This window comes from Sorex fumeus, unplaced genomic scaffold (genome assembly GCF_029834395.1).
Source record: "Sorex fumeus unplaced genomic scaffold, SorFum_2.1 ptg000007l, whole genome shotgun sequence".
Classification (NCBI taxonomy): domain Eukaryota; kingdom Metazoa; phylum Chordata; class Mammalia; order Eulipotyphla; family Soricidae; genus Sorex; species Sorex fumeus.
In genome coordinates this window covers 47,328,347-47,338,494 of record NW_026606064.1, presented here as the reverse complement: position 1 = coordinate 47,338,494, position 10,148 = coordinate 47,328,347, and the positions used below count along the sequence as shown (strand labels likewise).

Sequence of the window (10,148 nt, the reverse complement as noted above, 5' to 3'; positions counted from 1 at the left end):
TCTGTCTGGGAATAGGGGGAGGGAAAAGAAGAGGGAGGGGATGGAGGAGGTAGAGGTGAGAGAATATACATATTTTAGATCATACTCATACATATTATTTTTGCAACTAAAGTTTCAATAATTCATCTTGTTTTAACAGTGTTCAGGGGCTCCTCTGGACTCAGTGCTTAGGGGACCATGCTGGGACAAGTGGAACCTGAACCTTCTACATGCAAAGCATGTGCTCAGCCACTGAACTCTCTACCCTTAATATGTCACCTTGGAAGGGTCAGAGGGATTGTATAAGAGGTAAGATACTACTATCCTGGGCCCCTCATATGGTCCTCGAGCATTGCTGGGGTCTCTTCTGAGCATAGAGCCAGGAATGTCTTCTGAGCACTGAAGGGAGTGGCATAGGAACTAAACAAAAACAAAACCCAAATCTCAAGTAGTATCTTAAGTACAGGTATATAAATTTATACACACACATATATGTATGTGTGTGTATAAACACACACACACACGCACACATATATATATGTTTTGGGGCCAAACCTAACCTAGTAGTGCCAGGGCTTACTTCTGATTCGTGCTCAGGGATTACTTCTGGAAGTGCTTGGGAAACTGTATATGCTTCTGTGGCTCATTCTAGGGTCAGATGTGTGCAAGGCAAGCACCTTACCTGCTGTACTATGCAATCAGTAGCTAATTATATTAATATTGTTAATATTAATAGCAGGTGGGGCGTTTGTCTTGCACGCAGCCGACCGGATTTGATTCCTCAGTTCCTCTCAGAGAGCCCGGCAAGCTACCGAGAGTATCCCACCCATATGGCGAAGCCTGGCAAGCTCTCTGTGGCATATTCGATATGCCAAAAACAGTAACAAGTCTCACAGTGGAGACAGTTACTGGTGCCCGCTGGAGCAAACTGATGAACAGCAGGAGGACAGTGCTACAGTATTGCATAATTAAAAATTATCAATTCTTTAACATTATTTTTAACTCAATATTTTTAAATAAATAAAGTATATTTTATCGGCATGCTTTCATTAAAGGTGGGAACCTTTATTAAACACAAGTGCTATATACAAAGAAGGGCCAAGAGAGTGTTGGACCAAGGGAGTGTTTTATTTTAGAAAAGAATTATCAGTCTGTTCCAGTGCAGGACAAATAAATGACTAAGATCTGAATGTCTATGCCATGACACAAAATCATGATAACTTTTGCTTAGATTTTTAAAAATGAATATTAATAAATGTTCAACCATTATGAAGTCTCAATTAAGTACCACAGATTTTCTAATGCCAAGAAAGTAAATTAGAAAGTTGAAATACATTTTTTTAGTTCCTCTTCTAGTTAATGGATCTAATTTTGTCTTAATTATGTTGACAAAATTATGTTGTCTTAATAAATACAGATTTAGTGTCAATATTAAATATTAAAATCATGTATGTATTGATCCTCCAGATTATTTCTCAATTTTGTTATCTCCATAAAGTTAGTATTAACCTGTTGGTGGTTTTATGAGGATTCCGCTGAATCTATAGAATTATTTGAGGAGAATTGACATTTTAACAGTGTGACTCTTCCAAAGTGTGAATAAATCCTACCTCTCCATTTATTTAAGTGTTCTTTAATTTTATCAGCAATGGTTTGATGTGAGGTCAGTCCATATTTTGTTATATTTATGCAAAGGTGTACAGGTGAGCCAACTTTACCAGGTGGAGAAGGGGCATAGCCAAAAATCTGTACTGTTTGCCAATTTCTGTAACTATCCCTACCTTGATCAACTTCAAGCTTTAGCATGATCTCACAAAATGTGAAGCTCAGAAGATATAAAAAGAAGTAGATGTAATGTAGGGCTGGAGCGATAGCACAGCGGGTAAGGCGTTTGCCTTGCAAGTGACCAACATAGCTAACCTGAGTTCGAGTCCTCCGCCCCTCTCGGAGAGCCTGGCAAGCTACTGAGAGTATCTCACCTGCACGGCAAAGCCTGACAAGCTACCTGTGACATATTCAATATGCCAAACACAGTAACAATTGTCACAATGGAGATGTTACTGGGCCCGCTCGAGCAAATCGATGAACAACGGGAGGACAGTGATGTAATGTAAGCAAGTTGCAAGCGTATTGAATAGAACCCCAGATATTTCATGGTTTGAGTGGTTTTAAATCCCTGACATTGTCAATGTCAGTTGTTGAGTGATGGAATTTTACTCTCTTCCTTTATGGAGGGCTAAGGTCTGTTTTGTTGGGCATTTGTGTTATCAGCAGATCAAATTGGTTTTTTTAATTACAGCTTTGACTTTACTATAAAGCTAAATCAGCCCTTTGGCCAGAGAGATAGCACAGGAGTTAAGGAGATGTCTCACAAGCTGCTGACAGGCTCTATCCCTGATGTGACATTTGTAGCACCTGGTTTCCCTAAGCATCACCAGGAGCGATTCCTGAGCACAGAGCAGAAGTAAGCCCTGGGCACACCAGGTATGGCTCCAAACCCAGGGTTAGTTATAATATATTTTTATGTTATTGTTAGATAGTAAATATTATTTATTACTAAATAACCATATTATGCCTTATAGTAAGGCCAAAACACTTTCTCAGCACCTCAAGCTTGTTCAAACAGAACTGTCTGCTTTGCATAGTAAGAGCTCAGTTCTCCTAGTCCTGTGCTATCTTTGGGAATTGTTTAGCTCAGAAAAAGGTTGAGACACATCATCTTGTCTTCTAGCCTCCCATTAACTGTTCTTCACAGTCTTGAGGGAGTTTGATCCTAACAAGCCCACATGAGCATTGGTGTTGATCCCCCTCAGTATTCTGCCTCACCAGTTGCAAATTGCCTTATAAAACACCCCATGCCCCTGTACTCCAACATTTCTCTATCATTCAGCAAGATCATCTGCAAAGCAGTATAAAAATTATCTTTGGGGGGCTGGAGAGATAGTATAGCAGGTAAGGCCTAACCTTACACTTGGCTGGCCTGGATTTGGTCTCAGAAACCACATATGGTAAGCCAGGAGTGATTCCTGGGTACAGATCAGCACTAGCAGTCCTTACCCCTCGGAAGAAAATAAACAACTTGCCAGTAGGCAGAAAGATGGAGTAAGTGTACCGTGCTTACACTGCCTATTGTCTTAATATCTAAATTGTTTCATATGTTTGTTTTGTTCAGTTCTCTAGTTGTTTATGCCAGAAAATCACCAGAACAGAAGTTGTTTTGTTTTTTCAGTCTGAATCAATGCATGCTTAATCTCAAACATCTATACTAAAAGGGCAGCTTTGAGTCAGAGAGATAATTTAGGGGTTAAGGTCCCAGCCTTGCCTACAGTTGGCACTGCATACGGTCCCCCAAGTACTGCCAGGAGAGATCCCTGAGCACAGAGCTAGGAGTAAGCCCTGAGCATCACCAGGTGTGGTCTCCAAGCCCAAAATAAATTAATTAAAGGGATGCTTGTGAACTAAGGTTTATATAGCAAAAGAAACCGAAGTGGGAGAGCTAAACCACCTGTTCACTGGAGAAGAGATCAGGACAGCATTCAAGAGAATGCTCAATTGAGTGCATGTGATAGGCACTATTCTAGGTTGAATCTAAATGTTAGATGTCAAAATCAGGATGTCTGGACCAGGTTGATGGCTCAAAGGGATTGGAGTGCATGCTTTGCACATTACACCTGGGCTTTTTACCTAGCATTGTATAGTTCCCCTAGATGTCTCTGGTTGTTCCCAAGCACCGCTGGTGTAACCCCTGTAACTAACAGTAAGGAGATAAAAAGTAAAAACTCTGATGCCTGGACCTAAATTAAGTCAGTGGTCAAAGCATTGAAAGGAAAGAGAAAGGGATTAGATACTAAGAAGCAAAATCTTCAGAAATGTGTAAAAAATTGGCACTTCACTCAATGCCTCTTTTGCTGACCACAACACCCAAAAAGAGAGAGAACAGGGGGGAATGCCCTGCCACAGTGGCAGGGTGGGATGGGGAGATGGGGGGGAGGGATATTATCCATGGTGGTGGAAAATGGGCACTGGTGGAGGGATGGGTATTTGATCATTGTATAAACGAAACCCAAGAACAAAAATGTGTAAATCTACAACTGTACCTCATGGTGTTTCACTAATAAAAATTTTTTTAAAAATTAATAAAAAATTATTAAGAACTAAAAAAAAATTGGCACTTGAGGAAGAAAGTGACTAGGGATGATAAGCTGGCATCATGCTCTGAATATAAATGTAGCAACTTTCCCCAGGCATCTTCATTTGGGGGTCACTAGGACCTAGTAATGATGGACACAAAGCCCAAGCCATTTGTGGGTACTCATGGTAAGTGGACACCTAGCTGGTGGTAGGAAGTTAGACTTAAGCCCCATTAGTCAGCAACCTCCCTTCCATGATGAAAGCCCCAAACTGTAATATAAATATCACCTCAACTTGCTTGACAGGGCTTTGTGGTTTCTAGCCTCACCTTGTCTGCCCTAGGAAGTAAACTGAGGAGGAAATTATACATGGTTTCCCTAAAGAGATTTTTACCTTTGTCTAAGGTTTATTTGTCAGAGTTCTCACTACCAGCATCTACATGACAAGGAATAGCTTTGCAAACAGTGCTAGACAGTAAACTAAGCTTCTCTGCCATTAAGTTGCCACTTGAAGCCTGTCTCCCTAAGATCTTTTCCCTTAATTGAAGAGAAAGGGGAGTGGAGAAGATACTTCTTCCCATGTTGGAATGATAGTACAGCAGGTAGGATGCTTGCCTTGCATGTGGCTAACCTGGATTTGATACCCAGCAGCAGAGACAGGAGTAACCTTGCTGAGTGAGGGCCAAAAACAGAAGAAACTTCAGCAATCAGCCTGGCAAACTTTGGAGTCCACAGTCACAGCGATCAGATTCACTTTCCCATTACTTTAGTTCCCTGCCAGCCGGGGACAGTGTGGAGCCACGGACAGGTAGGTCATAAGATGTGGAACCCAAGGATAATACTACAATGTGAGGCTAAAGCACCTCTAACCAACGAGAGGGACTGGGCTGATGGGTAAAATTGGATCCGAATCCAAGGATAATAAGCAAACTTAGCAAGGGGGAGTAAGTTCATTTAGAAGGGTAGAAAAGAAATGTCCTGTAAAGAAGTCTTAGAACCTTCCTATGAGTATGGAAAGCTATCAGAGCTACTTTCCTAAACACAAACAGCTTATACGGCTATGGCTCTACAGTTCATGAAATAGAAGTGGTGGAGGATGATAATAAAGTGGGTTAGGATTTAAAGACTTGCACTACAACAAGTTAGAATCTTTGCATTCATTCATTTAAAAAGCTTTTATTGGACAGGAGCAATAGTATAATGGGTAGGGTCAAACTGGGATCAATCCTCAGCATCCCATAAAGTCTCCTGAGCAATTCCAGGAATAATTCCTGAGTGCAGAGCCAGAAGTAACCCCTGAGCATCACCAGGTGTGACTCAAAAAGCCAAAAAAAAAAAAGGAAGCTTTTATTAATTATCTACCTGCACATTAAAGAATAGGTAGCAACTCCAGATTGCCACATGAATGGAATAAATGGATGAAGAAGGTGCAATGGGAGGTGGCTTTGAACCCTTATAAAACTTCTGGTGGAGTATTATGCCTAATTACAAGAATGACGCATATATAATTTACTTTAATGATGTTACTAAATATGGTAATTTTGAATTAAGTATACACTCATTAAGGGTATTATTCATGGTTATAAAGTGGTAGATTTAGTTTGACCATTCACCTACTGATCCAACCCTAAGCTTTAATAGATGAATCTAGTCAGGAGGCTCACTTCCATGATGAAGCCTAGTTCTGTAGAGAAGTCTCCACTTCCGTTGGCTTTGGCCATTTGTTGCTCTCTTACTGTTGGTCTTGGGTATAATCATATTGTGTATGTATAGGAGTACGTTGTTTGTTTTTCAGATTTGCTATTTTGGGGGGCCACATCCGGCAATGCTCAGGGATTACTCTTGGCTCTGTACTTAGGAATCACTTCTGGTGGTGCTCAGGGACCTATAGGATGAGGCAAATGCCCTACCAGCAGTACTATCACTCTGGCCCCATAATGTGTTTTTCTTTATTTTTAACTAGAAAATTTTTTTGGTGTTTGTTTTTGGAGCTACAGCTGGTGGTTCTCAGGGCTTACTTTCCTGGTACTGTGCTCAGGCATTGCTCCTGGTGGGATTTGGGGGACCATATGAGGTGCCAGGGCCTGAACACAGGCTAGCCACATGCAAGGCAGATGCTCTACCCACTGTATATCTCTCCAATCCCTGGATCAGAAATTTATTATTTATTTATGTTTAATTTCCAAGTGTCTGAGTTTTTTTTCCCCATTTCTTTTTGGGATTAATTTCCATTTCAAAGCAGTGTGGTTTGAGAAGATTTCTATCTTCTTGATTTTATACAGATATGTTCTTGGCCCAGCATGTGGTCTAGGAGAATATCCCATGTGCATTGGAGAATAAAGTGTATTTCATTTTTGGGAGGAAAGGTCCTATATATACATGCTAGGCCCATCTCTTCCATTTTGTCTTTCAAGGCCAGTGTTTCCTTGTTGGACCTTTCGTGTGTGTCTAGTTGATCTATTCAGCAGTGATGGAGGAGTCTTTTATTTTTTAATGTGTTACTATTGTTATCTCTGCTTTCATCCATTGTTATACCATCAGCATTCTTTTTTTCTTATTTATTTTTAATCTTTTATTAATTTTTTTAATGAATCACCATGAGGTACAGTTAAAGACTTATAAACTTTCGTGCTGATGTTTCAGTCATACAGTGATCGAGAACCCATCCCTCCACCAGTGCCATTCTCCACCACCAATGATCCCAGTATCCCTCCCAACTCCCCTGCCCCCTCACCCAACTTCTGTGGCAGGGCATTCTCTTTTACTCTCTCTCTGTCCTTTTGGGTGTTGTGGTTTGCTATCGAGGTATTGAGTGGCCATCATTCGGTCTATAGTCTACTTTCAGCACCATCTCCTATCCTGAGCAGGCCCTCCAAGCACCCTTTATTTGGTGGTCCCTTCAGTGATGGAGGAGTCTTAAAGTCTCTGAATACTATTGTATTGCTTTCAATATCTTCCTTCAGGTCTATTAGCAGGTGTTTTAAATATTTTGATGGTCCATCATTAGGCGCATACCTGGTTTAAGAGTGTGAGTTCTTCTAGATATTGCTACTGTTCTTTGAAGGATGAAGAATCTTCTTGAATATTTAGAACTGTCCTGAATTCACAAATCACAAATCATCCTGTTATTTGTCGATTGCCTCGAGCAGGCCCCAGTAACGTCTCCTTCATCCTAGCCCTGAGATTATATTCAAGGCTCTTTAGAAGAATGAGACCCATCATTGTTACTGAGTCTTGGCCGCTGATGGGATTACACGGCGGGGGTCACACCCACCAACTGGTCCCCTGGCGCCGTGTAATCCCATCAGCGGCCAAGACTCAGAGACTATAAAAACCAGCTCCCGGAAGAGAACAGTGCAGTCTCCTGCCCCCGTGCCTGGCTGTCCTCGCCGGGGACCCTTGGAGGGGAGCGGGTTGAGCTTTCCTTCCTGCCCCGACCAGGGCTCCGGCAGCCGAAGACCTCCAGGACCAGTCCTGAATTACTGAACAGAAATTAGAAGAACTTGTATTACACTTCCAAGCAGATCTTATGTACACTAATCTCTTATAAGGGTGTTTGTTTCTGCAATGCTGGGGCTTGAACTGAGGACCTCACACATATGAGACATGCAGTCTGCCAATGAACCACATCACCAGCCCTACTTTAACCAATTTGAGCTGAAATAAACTTTGTGTGTGCCTGCCTGTCTGTCAGAGAAAGAGAAAGAGAGAGAAAGATACAGAGGAGAGAGAGAGGGGAGAAAGAGAGAGAGAGAGAGAAAGAGAGAGAGAATGGATGATATCCTGTGCTGCTGTATAACACCAATGTGCCTACTTTAACATAAAGAACAATTAGCACTGGAGAAGGCAGCAGAAACAAAACCAGAGCTCTAATAGATGTAGTCATAGAAATAGGTATATCATTTATTTATATATCTATAACAGCATTCTACATGAATACAGCAAAATGGATCTGAGTCACAGAAATTTTAGGGTAGTATTATTTTTTCTCTAAGTATTTCAGTGTTTTAAGTAAAATGGTTCCCCTTTTTTGGTCTCTGTTTATAAGTTCTTCTGTTTACAAGAAGAGACAAGAGGAAGTATTACATTATGTTCGAGTTTCCTTTAATAAAGACATAACAAATGTTTGAGGTCTCACAGGGAAGCCAAATGATTTAATTCTTTTTTTTTTCTATTTCAGAAAATTTTTGCAAGTTGTTTTTATTTACAACACCAACTTTTAATAGGTCACTTAAGTGAACTAGACAATAAACTAGGCAGAAGTCACTTTACAAAAGAGGGAAAGCACAAAATGCCACTTTCTAGAGAGAACCCACAGTTCAGTTTTATTCAGAGCAAAAAAAGAAAAAAGGAAAAAAAACTCTTTTGATCATATGAGAAGAAACTGAAGCTTTAAGTCTGGAATCTATACTCAAACTACACATGCAAAGAGGACAATATTCACCAATACAATTGATTTGCTGCTGCGTTTGTCTACAGTTTGTCTAATACTAACAATTATAAACAGAGAAGTGCAACTAGTATTTGGAACAGTCCTTAGAGTGTTACAGTGTCAGTCAGAGCATTTCACTTCTCTTCACATACTGGTTCTCTTTGCGAACTTGGGCTTCCTCTTCTTCAGTAAAGTCATTTTTGATGTTGAAGGTCTTATGAATCTCCTCAGGTGTTTTCCCCTTAATCATATTGGCAATAGTCTTGCATGTAACATGAGGCAAACCTTTTATGTCTAAGTAGTCTGCAGCCAGGATAATTTCAAAAAGTGTTCCTTAGTCTACTTTCAAGAATCCTTGGTCCCAAATAGGGATATTATCTGTTCGCTTTTCTTTGTTCTCATTGTTCTCAGGAGGAGGGGGGTCATCCTTGTGGTGGGTGCACCACTAAATAACCTTTTTTGATATTGCTGCATTAACATTTGGGACAGGAACTGGGTCATCATTTTCTTCGTCATCCATTCCTAAATCTTCCAACATGGTTTTGATAGTTACAGACTGTTTGGCAATTTCCACATCAACTTCAAATATCTCTCCATCAGAACTCTGCAACTTAATAGAAGGCATGATGTTCGGTCAGGAGACGGTGCACTGGAGGTTGACGAGAACCAAGCTGCGTCAGCACAGGGAAGAGAAAGGCGGATAACAAGGCCACTACGATTTAATTCTTGATGAAACTTCTTGAACTTTTGTTCTGGATGATAGACTTTTGCAAACTGGACTTTTCAGTGCTGTTTTGGTTTGTTCTAAAGAGTGCACTTGTGAAATACAGTAGCTGACATTCTTACAGAAGGGTTTGAAGTGAAATTGCTTACATCATGAGGATAAAATTCTACCAAAATATTTAATTGACAGATCTAGGAAAGCTGATACAGTTGTCATAGAGCTAATGTATCAAAAACACTACAGTGAAAATTGAGAAGGGAGAGATAAGAGCATCTGGTCTCTGCATTTCTGTGTTAATAACAAAGAGATGTAGCACATTCTGGGCAAAAGAAACAACCTCAGTAGTCCAAAAATACCCAAAATGTCATTTTGGGCTTTCTCTGGAATAATAAGACATTCATTTTCAATATTTAAGGGTTTCTTTCTGAAGACAGACAATATATAATTATCTTGTTACTAGGAACAATGATAAATCATAATCTACTTTTTTCCTCTATGAATGAGTTTTCTGGTTTTCTGGGGGTTTTTTTGGGGGGGGGGGTCACACCTGTCAATGCACAGGGGTTACTCCTGGTTCTGCACTCAGGAATTGCTCCTGGAAGTGCTCAGGGAACCATATGGGATGCTGAGAATCGGACCTGGGTCAGTCGTGTGCAAGGCAAACACCATACCTGCTGTGCAATCACTCCAGCCCCTGAATGAGTTTTCTCAATAAAAATAAAAACTCTTTCAACATCACCTGAGGATCTCACTATCCCTATGTGTCACTATGACTTCATAACAAATTACCCGACAATGTGCTCAAAGCATAATGATCGTGTATTACATCATAAATAGTAATCTCCCTATTACCATGATCAAAACTTCATATAAGGCCAGATCG

The 10,148-nt window shown here is 40.5% G+C and overlaps 1 pseudogene; it reads right to left on the bottom strand.

The window, feature by feature from the left end:
- Positions 1-8,403: 8,403 nt before the first annotated feature.
- Positions 8,404-9,251, bottom strand: LOC130043438 (S-phase kinase-associated protein 1-like; annotated as a pseudogene).
- Between the last annotated feature and the right edge of the window lie 897 nt (positions 9,252-10,148).